At 37.1% G+C, this 20,357-nt stretch overlaps 1 protein-coding gene across 2 annotated transcripts in view; it reads right to left on the bottom strand.

The window, feature by feature from the left end:
• dlgap3 (discs, large (Drosophila) homolog-associated protein 3) overlaps positions 1–20,357 on the bottom strand; it is a 205,266-nt gene that overhangs the window by 158,407 nt on the left and 26,502 nt on the right. The gene's annotated exons all lie outside the window — the stretch shown is intronic.

Here is a 20,357-nt window from a genome sequence, read left to right as displayed (position 1 = left end):
AAGCTCATTTGGTAGATGCTACACATTGGGTTGTTTTGACCTCAATTGTACTGCAAGTCACATGAGGACACAAATAAAGTAACATCTTTGTCTCTTCCATTTTGACCTGCTTTTATTACGAACAAAGTGCAGCTAAAACTAATCTACTACTTTACTCAAAAAATAAATTAATAGTTGAGTAATACCTTGAAGGATTACATCACTTCCACAATAAAAATGTCCTGATAATGTAATCACCCCCATGTCATCCAAGATGTTCATGTCTTTCTTTCTTCAGTCGAAAATACATTTTTTGATTTGGTTTTTGAGGAAAACATTCCAGGATTTATCTTCATATAGCCAACGGGTTGAAGGTCCAAACTGCAGTTTCAATTCAGCTTCAGATCCCAGCGAAGGAATAAGTGTCTTGTCTAGCAAAACAAATTTATATACTTTTTCAACACAAATGCTTGTTTTACACTAGCTCAACTTCACATTGGAAAGGTCATGCATGACGTAGGTGAGAGTACCGATCTAGTTTACAAAGTGAAGATGCAAAGAAAGTCAAACGCCCTTTACAAAAAAAGGTCAAACAATGATGTTGGACAATTTTAAAGTTGGAGGAGAAAATGAGATGAGTTTTTCACTCTACCCTACCTTTTTGAACCGAAGTACACAGATGAAGAACTAACCATGTGAGACCTTTCCAATGTAATTACATAGTGCGTGAGGTCGAGCTAGTGCAGGATGAGCATTTGTAGTTAAAAACTAAATACATTTTTATTCTTATTTTCTTTCAGAAAATTACAGATTGTTTTACTAGATAAGACCTATCTAACCCTGGAATGTTTTCCTAAAAAAAAAACTAAAAAGTTATTTTCGACTGAAGAAAGAAAGACATGAACATCTTGGATGACATGGGGGTAAGTAAATTATCAGGAAATTTTTATTCTGGAAGTGAACTAATCTTTTAAGCAGGCCTTGTACACAGTTATTGGTAACTGGTTTTAGCAGGGTGAAATCAAATGGAATAAAATGTAAGACAATTATTAACTTGACACACACTGAGAAAAAAAGTAGAAAAAGTAGACCAATACCAAAAATGTATTAAAATTTACTTAAAAATTATATTTACTAAATTAATTTATTTAAAATTAAATAATGTATTTTGACAAAGATTTCTATACTATACTAATAAATAAATAAACACTAAAATTAAATATTTTAAATGCTAAGTGCATTCAACATTTAATTAAATTTATTTTAACAGTCCTTTTAAATCTTTCCTTTTCAAAACAGTTTTACCATGCAAAACTTAACACCTTATGCACAGCACACTGTATTCATGTTGTTTAAAGGGATAGTTCACCCCAAAATGAAAATTATGTCATTACTCACCCTCATTTCATTCCAAACCTTCATTAATGAAGACCTTCATTAATCTTCAGAACATAAATTAAGATATTTTTCATGAAAACCGAGAGCTTTCAACAAGTAAGAAAGGTATTAAGAACATTGTTAAAATAGTCCATGTGACATCAGTGGTTCAACCATAATTTTATGAAGCTACAACAATACTTTTGTGCACAAAGAAAACAAAAATAATGACTTTATTCAACAATTTCTTGTCTTTCGTGTCAGTCTCTAATTGTTGAATAAAGTTGCCATTTTTGTTTTCTTTGTGCACAAAAAGTATTCCCGTAGCTTCATAATGTTACGGTTGAACCACTGATGTCACATGGACTATTTTGTCAATATCTTTACTACTCCCACCTCATTTTCTCCTCCAACTTTAAAATTGTCCTACATCGCTGCAGAACTACCGACCCTGTGTTTACAAAATGAAGATGTAAGGTCAAACGCCCTTTACAAAAAAAAAAGGTAAAACAGCGATGTAGGGCGATTTTGAAGTTGGAGGAGAAAATGAGATGGGAGTTTTTCGGCATACCCTAACTGTTTTGACCCGGATTACACAGAGTACGCATGCTGATAGCAGAGCTAGACAAGATGAGCATTTGAGGTTAAAAGGCGTATACATCTTTATTTTTTTTAGAAAATAGCAGTTTGTTTTGCTAGATAAGACCCTTGTTCCTCGTCTGGAATCGTTTAGAGCCCTTTGAAGCTGCACTGAAACTGCATTTTGGACCTTCAGAGTCACAGGCACCATTGAAGTCCACTCTATGGAGAACATTCCTGAAATGTTTTCCTCAAAAAACAATTTCTTTACGACTGAAGAAAGAAAGGGATGAACATCTTGAATGACAACGGGGTGAGTACATTATCTGTAAGTTTTGTTCTGGACATGAACTTCTCCTTTAATTTTGTAGTGAACTATCCCTTTACACAGCTTTATTATAAATAAATTACATAAACAAATATAGCTAAACTAGTTAACTAATCAACTAGTCATACAACACTGTGATGAGCTGCATCTGTTCTGCAGTACACTCCACAACACAGTAAAGGCCTGCAGCAGAATAACGCAGAAACATTTTTCATACTGTAGTAGTCCTAGGCTGAGGGAATGTCACTTCCTGCCAAGTTACGGTGGGATTGTAGGATGCAGCGTCTAGGGAAAGACACTTCCATTTACAGCCTTCCACCCGGAGTCTGTTTGATGCAAAAGCAACTTTCAGTGGCTCTGATGGACGACAGAATTGCTTGCACAATGTGTTCAGAAGACAGAGCTCTTAATGGTAAAAGCTTAAATCTACACCAAGCCTGCAATCCTTCTCTCCCATGGCACTGAAGCCATGCGAATTCAATCTATTTCTGTGAGGAAGAGAGGAAGCACTCGTTTCAACAGAGTGAAGCATTTTAAATATATATGCTTGTGAGATCAGCTACACTAGTTACATTATTTGCTTTTGTCTTTCTTTTTGCCTGCACCGCATGCATATTTTCCTCTCTTCTTCATTTATTTACCTTGGTTTTTCAGTTTTTGCTTCACTCCAGGGGTTATTTTTCATTCTGCTTTCAAAAATATGGTCTGTAATCAAGAGATGAATTATTTGATTATTTTTGATTAATGATTTTCTGATGTTGAAGGCAAGGTTGTTAGCTTGTTCTAAAATTATTAAAACATTTTTGTTAACTAAAATTAGGCTGAAATTAACTAAAATGGTAACACTACAATAAGGTGTCATTCGTTAACATTAGTTAATGTATTAACTAACATGATCGAGCAATGAGCAATACATTTTTCACACTATTAATCTTTGTTAATGTAAAAAAAAAAATACAGTCGTTCATTGTTAGTTCAAGTTAGTTCACAGTGCATTAACTAATGATAACAAACACAACTTGTGACTTTAATAATGCACTAGTAAATGCTGAAAGTAACATTAACTAAGATTAATAAATGTTGAAGAAGTATTGTTCATCCTTAGTTCATGTTGTCGATGTGGTTAACTATTGCTAATGACCCTTATTATGAAGTGTTACCACTAAAAACAGAAGAAAATATATTTCTCATTTTAAATACTGGATGAAAATCTTAAAACTAAAAAATTAGAACTAAAAATTTGGTAACACTTTAGTATAGGGAACAATTCTCACTATATTAACTAGTTGCTTATTAGCATGCCTATTCATAACATATTGGCTACTTATTAGTACTTATAAAGCACATATTCTGCATGAACATGTTCTACATACCTAATCCAATACCTGAACTACTAGTAAGTAGCAAATTAGTAGTTTATTGAGGCAAAAGTCTTAGTTAATGGTTTGTAAAAATCGAGAATTGGACAATAAAGTGTGACCGAAAATTTTTAAGCTGAAGCACTAAAATTACAAAATAATAATAATAAAAAAAAAAGAAACTAAAATGAAATGAAAAACTTAAGACTTAAATATATATATTTTTTGTTAATATATAATTTAAACAAAAAAGAAGAGAAATGACAAATGAAACCTCTTAACATTATAATTGAAAACAGAAACTAAAAATATATAAATGTAAGCTAATTCAAAATATTCATAAAAAAATGATAACAATATATAAAATGTAGTAGAATAACATTGGGACAGTTAGCGTTTAACAGTAACAGTACAGTTGTTTTGTTTGTTTTTTAGAATTTATCCGTTCTATTATTTAGAAAGCCTGTAAATGGAAGACTAAATATATATTTTATAAAACATGAAAAAAAATATAAAGCTATAAAAATATACATAGCTGTCTTTAAATTTTATGAAGAAGGTTGTACTGGGCCCCTGCATGGGAAATGGTACCATTGTGGTACTATCGATTCGATTGTGTCTGCATCAGTGGTTGCGTTAGACTTTAACATTGTCTGTCATTTTGACGAAGAGGGTCATAAAAATTCCGTCATAATCTATTATAACCCGTCATTTTAATGTTCATATTTTAATTATAATAACACATTTAATTGCTTTTAGTTTTCTTTACATTTTCATTTTAAATCATGAACCTACAGGACAATATAGGCTTGCATTTATTTTGAAGAGAACAGATGAACAGATAAGACTTCTTAACTTTTCAGGTTCAACACCACACTCCAAAGTGACAACAATTGTAATATATTCTCATTTTTTATGAACCAATTTTGATTCGTAAATCCCAATCGATCTTTTGGTCTATGCTGTTTGTTTTCGGTTGATGAATGACTACATATTGTGCCTCCCATCCAATAAATCACAAGCTTTGTGTTACTTTTGATATGGAACAAAGTCTCAGATTTCAAATTCTGTCCATTTCTTCTAAATACCATTTTGGCATTTTTAATCTGCTGTCATAGATCGTTGTAGCTTCTCTGTACTCGCCTGTAGGCAATCAAACGCATAGCAAAACATTCGTGCCAGTTTAGTTTTTGTTCTGGATCCAGTGCTCCGCTGCTACACTGGAGCGCACTCGCCACCAACTGGACAGAGGTAGGAATTATAGTTACAAGTTACAAATAGATCACCCTCAGTGTAATATGTCAAAGTGACAGACAACCTTCAGATTTTTCCATCACTGATAAAAAAAAAAAATTGTCAGTGACTGACAATTTTTGGTTAACACAACCTCTGGATTGCATAGACATTTACATCTCTCTTTTTCTCTCTCTTGCAAATGAGTATTTTAAAAGTAAACTGTGCTAATAACTTCCACGTTTCAATTTTATGCCTGAACATCTACTTTAATATTGGCAGCACTTAATTGCTCATCAAATTGAGTGTGACACGGCTGCAAGCCCGCTCAGATTGTTATTATTCAAGCCAGGATTGAACTCAAAGCACTTAACGCATCTTGAAATTGTCAGAGTTTATCCGATACATGTATAGATCATCAAATAACATACAGAAACAATCCTGTATGCAAAGTTAAAATGAATAGCGGCATGCTGGCTTTCCATCAGAGGAATACTGAGGGTAAGGGAGCCATGGAGAAATGCCAGCTGTCAATCACTCTCAGTCTGTTTGCATAGTGGAAAGCTGGATTCAAGAGCTGCCAGGGACGTTGGAAAAGGGGATGTGGGAGCATTTCATCCCTCAATGAAAGCAATGACACATTTCTGCCTGATGGACCAAACTGAAGCCGAGCAGAATTTGCAAGCCCTCCTGAAAAAAAAAAATGTTTAAGCAAGACTAAGCTGGTTTATAAGCTGGTCTCCCAGTTTAGTAAAGCTGTTTTTATTCAACAAGGATGCTTTAAATTGTTGATCAAAAGTGTCAAAAGAAAACATCAAAGACCAAACAACTTTCTTTCTGTTTTTCCTTAAATCTAGAATCGGAAAAGAGAAAGTTGATCGGCATGGTTAAGCTCGAAACTGCTGTAAAACTGCTGGTCTAATGACTTGCTATTGTTTTTCCTCTTCCTCGACATTTAAATGATGTCCGTTTTGCTGAGGAGGTACAGAATTATCCCGTTTTTTCGGTGATGTTTGGCAAGACGGCGCAATATGGATAGGAGTTAATGAAGGCATGGTGTCGGTGGGATGCTGGGAGAGACAGGCCCCCTGGGGGACGCATGCTTGCAAAGCTCTGCGGTAATAAGGCCGGACTGAAGGAGGCCTGCTCTCCCCCCCTCCTCCTTCGGCTAAACTCACTGATGCTTCCACTTTAATTGGACAATGGGGGTGCAAAAAGCTAGTAACGCCACACACAATCAAAACAAGCACATGAACACATTCCAACACACAAACCTGCACATATAGTTTCGCAGAAACACAAGTATCTGAAGGACAGGACAAAATGTGATAGTACAAGCTACAGTAAGCATGATCTCATAGATGTAGTTATAGGCCCGTTACTACTGGTCTAAGAAAGACTGCTAACTGTAATACTGCATTTGTCGCATAATGATTTAAATGAGACTTTAAAATAATTCAACAAGTAATTTGATTAAATATTTATACATTCATTATCTTCTGAAGAATAGCCATGTCAAGGCAAAAGGTAATGCTATTTAGCAGATATTGGGTTGTGTTAACCAAACTGTCATGATCGGGGCTGTGGGTCTCCCCTCAGCCTCTCGAGGTCGCTGTTCCCCTTGCACTGCACTCCCCTGATTGTTCACGTCTGTCTTGTCATTTGCACTGATTACGCTCACAGCTGTTCACACTCTGGACTATTGTATAAGAACTCTCACTTCTCATTCCTGGTTAGGTCTGCATTGTCTATTGTCTTCGTGTGTGTTTCTGTTCGGTTTATTTTTGATCTGGATTCTAGTCGTGTTGTGCCGTGTTTGGCCTTTTGGTTTATGTTTATTTGTGTTTTGTTTAATTAAATTATCCTTTCCTGCATTTGGACCCTGACCTCTTTTCTCTGTACATCCACCGTGACAGAATGCAGACCTCAAAGATGGGTCCAGCGGGGAGGATTTTTTTCGGGGAGGCGAAGCTTCCCCGTTTGGCGACGGCGACCACCCGCTCTGTTCCCGACACGGCGGGAATGTCCTTTGAGGCGGCGTCGGCCGCCCGTTTCGAGCTCATCTACGCCTGTCTGGCGGGGATGGACGCCTGTAGAGCCGAGGCTGCGCAGATGCGGCCCTGCTTTCTGGCGGAGGCGGAGACGCTCTTCCTCGGGCAGGCGGCGGCGACCGCTCTCTCTGTTCCTGACGCGGCGGTGACCGCGCTCTCTGTTCCGGACGCGGCGGCGACCGCTCTCTCTGTTCCTGACGCGGCGGCGACCGCGCTCTCTGTTCCTGACGCGGCGGCGACCGCTCTCTCTGTTCCTGACGCGGCGGCGACCGCTCTCTCTGTTCCTGACGCGGCGGCGACCGCTCTCTCTGTTCCTGACGCGGCGGCGACCTCTCTCTGTTCCTGACGCGGCGGCGACCGCTCTCTCTGTTCCTGACGCGGCGGCGACCGCTCTCTCTGTTCCTGACGCGGCGGCGACCCGCTCTCTGTTCCGGACGCGGCGGCGACCGCTATCTCCCTGTCCGGACGCGGCGGCGACCGCTCTCTCTGTTCCGGACGCGGCGGCGACCGCTCTCTCTGTTCCGGACGCGGCGGCGACCGCTCTCTCTGTTCCAGACGCGGCGGTGACCGCGCTCTCTGTTCCTGACGCGGCGGTGGCCGCTCTCTCTGTTCCTGACGCGGCGGTGACCGCGCTCTTTGTTCCGGACGCGGCGGTGACCGCTCTCTCTGTTCCTGACGCGGCGGTGACCGCGCTCTCTGTTCCTGACGCGGCGGCGGCCGCTCTCTCTGTTCCTGACGCGGCGGCGACCGCTCTCTCTGTTCCTGACGCGGCGGCGACCGCTCTCTCTGTTCCTGACGCGGCGGCGACCGCTCTCTCTGTTCCTGACGCGGCGGCGACCGCGCTCTCTGTTCCGGACGCGGCGGCGACCGCTATCTCCTGTCCGGACGCGGCGGCGACCGCTCTCTCTGTTCCTGACGCGGTGGCGACCGCGCTCTCTGTTCCGGACGCGGCGGCGACCGCTCTCTCTGTTCCGGACGTGGCGGTGACCGCTCTCTCTGTTCCTGACGCGGCGGTGACCGCGCTCTCTCTGTTCCTGACGCGGCGGTGGCCGCTCTCTCTGTTCCTGACGCGGCGGTGACCGCTCTTTGTTCCGGACGCGGCGGCGACCGCTCTCTCTGTTCCTGACGTGGCGGTGACCGCGCTCTCTGTTCCTGACGCGGCGGTGACCGCGCTCTGTTCCTGACGCGGCGGTGGCCGCGCTCTCTGTTCCTGACGCGGCGGTGACCCGCTCTCTGTTCCTGACGCGGCGGTGACCCGCTCTCTGTTCCGGACGCGGCGGCGACCGCTATCTCTGTTTCTGACGCGGCGGCGACCGCTATCTCTGTTCCTGATGCGGCGGCGACCGCTATCTCCGTTCCTGACGCGGAGGCGGCTGCGCTCTCTGTTCCTGACGCGGCCCTCACCGTGCCTTCTGTTCCGGACGCGGCGGTGACCGCTCTCTCTGTTCCGGACGCGGCGGTGACCGCTCTCTCTGTTCCTGACGCGGCGGTGACTGCGCTGCACGGGCCTGGCCCGCCGTCCCTCCCCCTGAGTTGCCTTCCTCCGTACCTCCTCCCTCCAGACTTTGGGAACGTCTGGAAGCCGTTCCGTAGGGAGGGGGTACTGTCATGATCGGGGCTGTGGGTCTCCCCTCAGCCTCTCGAGGTCGCTGTTCCCCTTGCACTGCACTCCCCTGATTGTTCACGTCTGTCTTGTCATTTGCACTGATTACGCTCACAGCTGTTCACACTCTGGACTATTGTATAAGAACTCTCACTTCTCATTCCTGGTTAGGTCTGCATTGTCTATTGTCTTCGTGTGTGTTTCTGTTCGGTTTATTTTTGATCTGGATTCTAGTCGTGTTGTGCCGTGTTTGGCCTTTTGGTTTATGTTTATTTGTGTTTTGTTTAATTAAATTATCCTTTCCTGCATTTGGACCCTGACCTCTTTTCTCTGTACATCCACCGTGACAAAACGTTTATCATTTTGTGAATTTTTAAAAATTATTGTCAGATTCCAAATGCTTTCTAGCATTTATTAAAGAAGAAAAATAAAGCAATAATCTAGCTAGAAATATTAAATTAATTAATAAAATGAATAAAGTCTTTAATTTTGCCTTTTCTGAAAAAAAAAAAAAAAGTTAAAACTGCCTTTAGCCGGCTTGCTGGCTTTTAAAGTAAAAAATAAATAAAATAAAATAAACGTATAATTTAAAAAAATAATACATTTAACAATAAAATTAAAAGACTATCCATAAATTGTAGTTTATTTTTATAAATATATAACTTATATATAAACTATGTATACATTATTATGTACTATATATTAAATTATAAAAATATTAACTATGTATTATATATATTATTGCTAAAATATATAGAATTGCAAAATAAAATAAAAAATAAAGTGAAATAATAAAATAAATAAACGTAAATGTATAATTTTAAAAAAATATTCATTTAAAAATGAAAGTAAAAAAGACTATCTATAAATTGTATTTTCTGGCAAAATCTATAATTGAACATCTATAATTGAAATATACATGTGTGTGTGTATATATATATATATATATATATATATATATATACACTACCGTTCAAAAGTTTGGGGTCAGTACATTTTTATTGTTTCTTTCTTTTTTTTTTTTTTTTAAGAAATTAATACTTTTATTCACCAAGGATGTATTAAGTTAATAATTAAAAGTTTATTAAAAGTTAATAATAAATAATTTACATTGTTATAAAATATTTATATTTTGAATAAACACTGTACTTTTTAAACTTGTTATTCATGAAAGAATCCTGAAAAAAAAAAAAAAAAAAAATCACAGGTTCCAAAAAATATTTGGCAGCACAACTGTTGATATTATCCAACATTGATCATTCTAATAATAAATCTGCATATTAGAATGATTTCTGAAGGATCATGTGACACTTAAGACTGGAGTAACAGCTGATAAAAATTCAGCTTTTTATCAGAGTAATAAATTCTATTTTAAAGTATGTTCAAATAAAAAAACATTATTTTATATTGCAAAAACATTTTGCAATATTACTGTTTTTTTTTTCTATATTTTTAATCAAATAAATGCAGCCTTGATGAGCATAAGAGACTTCTTTAAAGACTATTACAAGTCTTACTGACCCCAAACTTTTGAACGGTAGTGTATATATATATATATATATATATATATATATATATATATATATATATTTATATACGCATGTATATTTCAATTATAGATAATTATATATGTAGATTATATATATATATGAATTACACACAGTACACACATACATTAGGCAAACTCAAACTTTTATTTTGTATGTAATCAATCATGATTAATCATTTGACATGTATATATTCTAGTTTTAGAAATATGTGTGTACCGTGTGTAATTATATATATATATATATATATATATATATATATATACATACATATAAATACAAACACATTTGTATATATATTCAAGAAATATTTACAAGTTTATGTATTTATTAGAATTTTATATAATTTATATTATATATAAATAAAAATATTTGTACATAAATAACATATTTCTCTTAAATATCTACATTAATTTGTATGTATTTATATATACATAATAATTACACATATAGGCAAACTCTAACTTTTATTTTGTATGTGATTAATCAATTAATCATTTGACAGCCCTAATGTATGGGTCATTCTACAGAAATGTCCACTTTTGTTATGGTAAGATGTCTTAAAATGTATTTCTTTTTCTAACATTTAAGTTTAGAACACATTATTAGATTACCTTTTGACTTTATGAATACACATACATGACAGCTTAATGACTTTTTTATCTTTTTGTGCATTTATTTACCCATAAGGAAGCTAACACCAGTGACAGTTTTCATGAAGAATGTATTTTACAAAATGGCAGCTGCAAGGTATCAAACCACATGTTGTCAGTCATGGTATACTCAGTAAATTAAGTAGTATTATCCATTTGTATTCTATTTTTCATTCTAGACATTTCCATAAAATGACACATTTATATATTCTTTTTGTATTGCAAAATAAAATAAAGTGAAATAAAATTTAAAAAGTGAAATAATAAAATAAAATAAAACAAAATGAAATAAAGTTAAACAAAATAAAATAGTTAAAAATGACTTCTATAAATTGTAGCAATACATAATTCATATATAGGCTACTTTCTCCACTTCCACTACAGGCAACATCAATTTTTCACATGCTGTCTCTCCTGGTTTTATAATGGAGCTTGGCCATGAGCAGCCATGTCATATTCACCTTTTAAATTGCTTATAGTTTCTTCTCATCTCATCTTTTAACTGTGGCTGAATCAGGCATAGCCTGTAAAGAAACGTATGCAGTAAGCTACTCTCTGCATAATCAAGGCATTAAGTGCCCCAGCTGCCTGTGGGCGCCGGGACTCCTGGCTGGAGCTGTGACAGAGGTTTGGCGAGGTGAGCTGGGGCACTGGAGAGAGACTGCCTTTTCTTTCTGTGTTTGTGATGCATTGTCCTCTCTCCTGTCTTTTCACACATGGTGTGCGTAAGACCCGGGGGCAATGATATGTGGATTAAAGAGCGAAGGAGCTTCACAGGCATTCACCCTGATAACCTATGCCAAAGCGTAACCAATGCAGCAAAATCAGCAGTCAGCATGATTCTGTTCATCTACAGTCCCACCGCGCTCCATTCTGACACAAGAAACAGCATTCTCAGCAGGCTCATTATGACAGGAGATTGTGTGTGTATGAATCTCAGTGTATGGAAGAGCGTTTCTTTACAGGGTCTTTTTCTTAGACTGAGGAGGAAACAGACTCCCATTGGAATGAGCCACGGTGCAAAAAAAGGTAATTCTTTATATCGCACAATTGCAACATTGCTTTACGTGACTACAACTTTATTTCTAACCTTAAATCGTTTTATTTTTACTTGGGGAAAAAAAAAATCAGGAAACAGACTTACATGCATTTTACTACTTTGGTTACAGTAGTCAAGTTACTTTTACTTACAATATATAGTGCTTTATACAATGCACATTGTTTCAATACAGATTGACGATAATCAGCATGAAAATACTCACACACAAGCCATCTTAGATGTGTATGACTTTCTTTTTTAAGACAAATACAAATGAAGTTACGGTGCCTTGCAAAAGTATTCATACCCATACATTTTTTTACGGTCTGTTATGTTGCAGCCTTACATTATACTGCTTTATATACTTTTTTTCCACATCAACCTACACTTCATACACCATAACAACAAAGCAAAAAACAAGTTTGTAACAACTTTACAAATTTTTTTAGAAATAAAAACTGAAATTATGCCATTGCATAAGTATTCATACCCAGGGACACTTTAAATTTAGCTCAGGAGCATTCATATCACTTGTAGATGTTACTACACTTTGAGTGGAGTTAACCTGCAGCAAATTTATTTGAATGAGTATGATTTGAAAAGGCACACCTCTCAATAAAAGATCTAACAGCTGAAAATCTATATCAGAGCAAAAACCAAGCCCTGAGGTCAAAATAGCTGTCTATAGAGCACAGAGAGAGGATTGTGTCAAAGCACAGATCTAGGGAAGAGTTCAGAAAAATAATTTGATGCACTGAAGGTTCACAGAAGCACGTAGCCTCCATCATCCATCATGAATGAAGTTTGGAACAACTAGGACTCTTTCTAGAGCTGGCCTCCTGGCCAAATTGAGCAACTGATGGAGAAGGGTCTTGGTTAGACTAGTGATCAAGAAGCTGATGGTCACTCTAGTTGAGCTCAATGATCATAAATACAGATGGGAGAAACTTACAGAAGGACATACATCACTGCAACACTCCACCAATCCAGTGTTTATGGTGATGTGGCCAAACTCAATCCACTCCTCAGTGAAGACACATGAAAACCAACTTGCAACAAATTTGCAACAAAGCACCTAAAGAACCCTCAGACTGTGAGGAACAAGATTCTCTGGTCTAATGAACCTCAGTTCCAACCATCATGTTTGGAAGAACGCAGACACTGCTCATCATCTACAGAGTACCATCCCAACAGTAAAATGTGTTTGTAGCAGCCTCATGTTTTGGGGCTTTTTTTAGTGGCAGGGACTGAGGGGACTTGTCAGAGTAAAAGGAAAGCTCAACACAGCAAAATATAGAGACAGCCTTAAAGAAAACCCAGTCCAGAGCATTCAGAACCTCAGCCTGGGCAGATGGTTCACCTTCCAACAGGACAAAGACCTAAGCTGTGAGAGTGGTTTATAGACAACTTTGTGAATGTCCTTGAGTGGCCCAGCCACAGCCTGGGCTTGAACCCAATCAAATATTTCCGAAACCTGAAAAAGTCTGCCAGTCCCCATCCAAGCTGACAGAGCTTGAGAGGTGAAGAGGTGAAGAGAATGGCAGATAATTGCTAAATGCAGATGTGCAAAGCTTGTCACATTAGACCCAAAAAGACTTGAGGCTGTAAAGGTGCTTCAACTAAGTGCCGCATTAAGGGTATGAATACTTATGGAACGTATTATTTCAGTTTTAATTTGAATAAATTTACAAAGTTATCACAAATCTGTTTTTGCTTTGTCATTATGTTGTATGGAGTGTAGACTGATATGGGAAAAAAGTTATTTAAAGCAGTTTAACACATAGCTGAATACGAACATGCATATGACAATCAGCGGATACCAGAGATTGTGGTTTATAGTTTTAAATATGGATATTTTTCTTACACGAACACATCACTTCGCTTCACAAGGCCTATTACTAGCCCTCTAAAGCCGTGTGGAGCACTTTTTATGATGGATGGATGCACTTTATTGGACTTCAAAATCTTAACACCCATTCACTGCCATTATAAGTCTTGGAAGAGCCAGGACATTTTTCAGTATAACTCTGATTGTATTCATCTGAAAGAAGAACTTCATATACACCTAGGATGGCTTGAGGGTGAGTAAATCATGGGGTAATTTTCATTTTTGGGTGAACTATACCTTTAAGTCTTCAAAGTGTTATTATTCAGCTCCAGTCAGTTCAGTGTTGATTCAGTTCAATTCAATAACTGTGTAAAGTTCATAAAATATGAAACAAGTTCAATTTAGCTATAAGCAGCTCTACTGAAGACAATAGTGTCATTACCCAACTCAGTGTTGATTCAGAGTTGTTGCAAAATCTGTCAAACTGATTTAGAAATCTTTCAACTCAATCTATGACATGAATCTTATATAAATATGAATTTGGGCACAATTACGAGGTCATGCATTAAAACACAGCTGGTATTTACCAACAGAATTAATGTATAATGCATTTTTATGCATCTTAACTTTTAAAAGGTACAAACACCATCATGAAAATATGCATCTATTCCACATTTTTCAAGCAGATACTCCACATAAATAATGGCTTCCAGACGTCAAACAAATATAATAAAGCAAAGCAGCAGAACATGCATAAATGAACAAATAAATTAAAAGAGGCTTTTTAGACTGTTCTATCAATACTAATTCCTTAAGTTCTTCTCTTTTATGCATATCTGAGATAAAGCAAAAAAACAACAACAACATCAACAAACAAAACATCTTTTAAAAGGCTTTGTCTTCACACATTTACACTTGCGCTCATCTTCTGACGACTTATGAAGACGTGACAGCATTTCTGGCAAGTCAAAATAGTCAGCAGCTGACGCTCACAGGTTTTTATGGTGCATTCTGGGAATTTGTAGAGAGCAAATGTTTCACTGGAAGGATTCTGACAATGAAACAGCTTTAGAAATGGCTGAATCCCTGGCCAGGGCACTTATACAAGCACTGCCACCAATATGTGTATCCGTTTACTTAAAAATGGTACTATTATAATTGCACACCCAATTAAGCTCTAATGTAACAAAGAACACAATTAGAGATTATTTAACGGTTATAAATCATTAATCCCCTATTAAAATGTTATTATACAATAAAACCACTGCAGGCTGCTAAAACCACATTTTTGCATGTGAGCATCTCCTTAAGCATTTCAGGCAGTAACTGGTGGGAATTAAAGTGTAAAAGGTATACAATGCCCTGCTCGCTATTGAATAAACTATACTCACGCTAATGAGATCTCTCTCCTAATGGCTATTCAATGAAGTGTATCTTCATACACACAAAAAAACGAATCTGCAGTTACTGCACACGCCCAATAACATAAAGCGCTTAGTGAAAGTCCAATGAGTTCATTTTCCCATCACCGTCTGCATAAACAATGACTACCACAAAATGAACGCATACAAAAGAAGCTTTGCTTTTTCTTTAAAGTAAAACAAACAATGAAGATAGCGCTATGTCAGAATGCATTAAGGTTTCATTAAATGTAGCGAAAGCATCCATTACCCGACGCTTGTGTCTTTGTGAATTTTGAAAAGGCTGGCAGGGTTTATACAGCATTTAAATTCACAAAGAATTGCCCATAAATCCCACCAAAACAAAGCTGTCAAGCATAATATTTCTTAACCCCACAGTCTGTCTCTCTTTATTCCATATGCTTGCTGGCTTCAAAAGCACAAATGAATAGCACTGTATATTTCATCTAATTTTCAGCTACTCAAGTATGCTTCTCATTAATGTGCTATTGTTAATAAAATCTCTGCATCTATTCAGTAAATACTATTAATCAACAAAGCTGACGTGCCACATCTCATTTCATCAATCGTACATTTAATTCCCCTCATTAGTTTAAGATGGCAAAGGATGGTAGTAAAAACAAAACACACAAGCTGTGGCTCCAGTATATGGGATCACTAATGTATGAAATAGATGCTGAAATATAATGATTTTACAGTTGCTACAGCCTGACTTAGAGCAAAGACTCCTGCAGTGAAAACTGCAAACATCCTGCAATGATTTGTTCAATACCAAACAAAAGCTTTTCAAACTTCGGAAACAATAACAACTACTGTAACTGGTCATTTTCTCTGCTGTTTCACTGAGTGGGCCTATTACATACAGAATAGTGGATCTATGCTTTTGTGGTTTACATCTATGCTTTTGTGGTTTACAAATATACATAATCCATTGCAGTCCAGGTACCTGAATTGACTCGGCTATAATGTTCTTCCTTATGATCAATTGAAAATATATGTAAACAACTATTTTTCCGCAGACAGTAATAACATAGCAATAATTGCACCAGGCAAATGGCGCTGAGTTTTGGGAATAAGGTGCGATCTATAATAACCCTAATTTACCTAAAAGTGTAGTGTGTGTTTGAACTAAAAAGAATGGAAATTACTTAATTTAAATAATTAAGTGCTGGTATATGAGTGCAATTTCAATACATTTAGCAACTGGTTAAACTGTACTGCGAAAAAAAATGAAAAAGAGACGACCCCCACTCTGATTAATATATGCAAACTAACATATGCTGTTAAATGAAATGGGGAAAAAAAAAGGAATATGCATAAACAATAGCATACAGATGGAGAAAAAGATGGAGAACAGCTGAATATTTTTGCACAAAGCATTTTTGTAACTAAATCCAATTCATAACAAAGCTGCCTCAATTAAATTACAACAATAAATAATAAATTATTGTCATTTGAAACTACACTCTGATGCATTATGTTACTATTTGCAACATGCATGCATTTTAAAGGGGTCACCGGATGCCCATTTTCCACAAGCTGATTATGATTTTTTAGGGTCTTAAAGGCACAATATCTAAGTTTTCGCTGCTAGAGGTTGCATTTTCAAAACAATAACAGAGGCGAAGCTCGATGTCGCAATGATGGAGCATGGAACGTTTGGGAGATGTCGTTTTAACAAATCATGCTCACGGATTAGGTAATGTATTACTTTTTTATTAACTTACCTGTACATTTAATAACAGTATTTTATGTCATCGTAATGAATTATCTGCAAAGAACATGAAATTTGATTCAAAATTAGCCAATATTATATGTGACTGTTTGTCAAGATTTGGCGGGTTAACGATGCACATTTTTATGTGTGTAAAACAGTCATTCTAAAAGTAAATTTGAACGAACCCACCGTGTTTGCAAGTATGGCTAAATGTTTTTGTGCAGCACATACTGTATGTAATTACATTACCATAGGTTTGCTCACCAGACTTGATAAAAAGCAGGGATGCACCGAATTTTCGGCCGCTGAAAATTATCGGCTGAAAATGGCATTTTCAGTTTTTGGCCAAAAGAGAAAAACGGCCGAAAAAAAAATATATATATAGGCCTATATATGGCACCGCACTGACCAGCAGTGTTCAGCGCGCAGTTTCACTCTCCTCTAGCTGCTGTCACTGGGCGGTGTAACGCTCTGCTCAATATTCCGCTCTATGAATGTGCGTTCCGCTCGTGTACTGCTACTGATGCTCACCGGAAAAACAGAGTCTGCTCAAATAACGTGCCTATAGGAAGTTCCTATGTAGTATACTTGTTCCTGTTGCCATAGTATTCATTATTCATATTGTACCTTTACTGAAAAGTCTATAACATACTTTGGTTAAAATTTCTCAATGGTAGTGTAAAACAACACCCTTTGCACCCTCTGCACACAGCAACCCGTTTTGTTGAATGTTCATTTAAAAGCTAATGAGCTCTGCTCACCCTGCCCCTCTCTTCTGTGGGGTGATGAACTGTACTGTTTACTTTAGCCACAACACTTGCTAACTAGCACATTATTAGGAAAGGCAATTTGCAAAAACCCTAATAATCACTTCCTCTATAGGTATATGAATAATTTCTATCATAATACCCATCATGAATAATTTGCACAAACATTTAGGTAGATCGGGGATCGCGCATTCTCTTCCAAAATGAAAGTACTATTAATCATCTGCGTCTTCAGCACCTCAATCGCTTAGGAGCCATTCTTGTCTCTTACTGCTCTGTCATCGAAACAATGGCGGTCTGAGTCTGCAGACTGTTGACGGCTTACTCAGGGCGGGTCTAAGGCAAGACAGCTGTATCAGTCAACTATTGTGGAAGCGGCCTTGGTCTATGCGACGTCACTCAGCCAAGAAGCTGAGAATAGCCTGATTTAAAAAAGGCGATATTATTTACAGATATTTAAAAAAAAATACCACTGGGTAGATTTTTATCATTATAGGGTGGTAGTGTTAACTCACTGCCAACACACATTTATGTTCAAACAAAATGTTAAAGTGAGTTTTGCATTCGATGACACCTTTAAGGCAGAAAACACACATCTTTAGGCATTAACACACAAACACACACACACACACACACACATGGGTTGACTTGCCCCTTTAAGGCAGTCAGGTGATTGATTCAGTCCTCGTTGTTGTTTTTACTTTTGAGTGTGCTCTGTCAGTCAATTTAGTTGCGGCATGTAATGTTTTACGCCTTTAAATGGAACCTCCAACAACTAGTAAGTTGTTCAAATATTGGTGAGGGTTTCTAAAATATATTATGTCAAGTTATATTGTTATTGCATTGTCTTGGACTGTTAGGTACCAGAACGCTATGTTGTTAACTAGTTTTTAGCCTCTCCTTACAACTTTCAGTAACACCCTTGTTGTTGCATATTGGTGTTGTTTATTTATTGTAATGAAAAAAAGAATGCTTGTATGTGGTTATCATTTTTTGTGCTAATTCTATTTCATTCTGTGAGCTAATTTGCTGAAGTATAATATGTTGTGATATTTTTTGTGTTGTGTATTTTTATTTTGCCAAAGTAATAAAGTATATTTTGCCAAAGTAATAAAATATATTTTATGAAAATTGTGCATGCTTTTTCTTAAAAAAAAGAAAGAAAGAAAGAAAGAAAGAAAGAAAGAAAGAAAGAAAGAAAGAAAGAAAGAAAGAAAGAAAAGAACAATAAAAAATATTGCATAATTTTATAACAGAATAACCAGAATGGATAGAAGTGCCAACAGTTCTACATTCATTGTAACTGTGATTGTGACAATATTGTTGCCAGTTAGTCACCGTAATGCCTCCGTTACAGTAATTAACTTGCTACACTGTTGGCAGTTAGTCACTGTAACAACTCTGTTATTGTTGCCAGTTATTCACTGTAATGGCTTAGTTACAGTAATTAGTTAGTCACTGTTAAAGATCCATTACAGTGAACAGCTGGCAACAGTGTTGCCAGTATTTAACTGTAAAAAAAAAAAAAAAGAAAGAAAAAAGCCTGGTAAGGTCTAACAGTGTCTGTTGTATCCGTTAACGTGTAGATAACAAGACATACACGTTTAAACGTCTGGGGTCAATACGATTTTTTAAAAAGATATTGATACTTATATTTACTTTATATATTGATACTTTGTTTTGCTGAAAATAAAGGGATTATTTGATAGTAAAGACATTCCTGTTACATTTCCCCCCCTAAATATTAAGTAGCACAACTGTTTTGAACATTGATAATAATGAGAAATGTTTCTTAAACACTAAATCAGCATATTAGAATGATTTTTGAAGGGTCATTTGACACTTAAGATTGGAGTAATGTTGCTGAAAATTCTGCTTTGCCATCACAGGAATAAATTACATTGTAAATATATATTACAATAGAAACAGTTCTTTTAAATTATAATAATAACAAAACAAAAACACCATTTGCTGTTTGATTTTCCTGAAAAGTGTAATGTGATACAGCAGCATCGACCAACTGAGCGAGTTTGGACTGGATTGATTTGTTTGGTAATGCAGAAACTACACAGTTCACCTAAAAGGCACTATTTCTTTAAGTCAAACATATAATTTCGGTCTTTAGCCAAACGGTAGAAGAGACACAACGATATCCATAATGATGAAACTTGACAGTTTCTGTCCTGAATGACAGAAAACCGTTTGATTGACAGTTCAATATCCGGTCTCATTCATCTGGAAATGGATTCTGGTGCAGAAGGCTGAGGGGTTAACACGGGTCTCAGTGCTGGAGAATGACATAAGCATACAGACGTATCAATTCCACTGAGCTCCCGACTGAAATGTTGTTTCAGCTGATGTTCTGCAATATGCGTATTGCTGGAAACAATGCAATTAGCAGTAATGGCATTATTACCCACCGACTGACGCCACTCCATTTGCATTCCATTCAGAGGCAAAGGACATAGCTCGAATAATATTTAATAACTGAATGTGATGCAATGTATTTCATAAAACATACTGTATTTTAAAAAGATAGCTAAGCTTACTAAGCTAAGCAAGGATATTTAGTTGCTTAAACAACTGGACTCATATATGAATTGCTTGTAATGTGCCCTTGGCTACATCAGTAAAGGCTTAGAGTTAAAGTAACACTTCACCCAAAAATGAAATTCTGTCGTCATTTAAAGGGACAGTTCACCTAAAAATAAAAAAATAAAATAAAAATAAAAATAAAAAAATACCCCATGATTTACTCACCCTCAAGCTATCCTAGATGTATATGATTTTTTTTTTTTTTTTTATTCACACAAATACAATCAAAGTTACATTAAAAAATGTCCTGGCTCTTCCAAGACTTATAATAGCAGTGAATGG

Source organism: Labeo rohita, chromosome 19, assembly GCF_022985175.1.
Source record: "Labeo rohita strain BAU-BD-2019 chromosome 19, IGBB_LRoh.1.0, whole genome shotgun sequence".
In the NCBI taxonomy this organism is placed as follows: domain Eukaryota; kingdom Metazoa; phylum Chordata; class Actinopteri; order Cypriniformes; family Cyprinidae; genus Labeo; species Labeo rohita.
The sequence above is the reverse complement of the archived record's forward strand: the minus strand, read 5'-3'. Positions and strand labels throughout refer to the sequence as shown.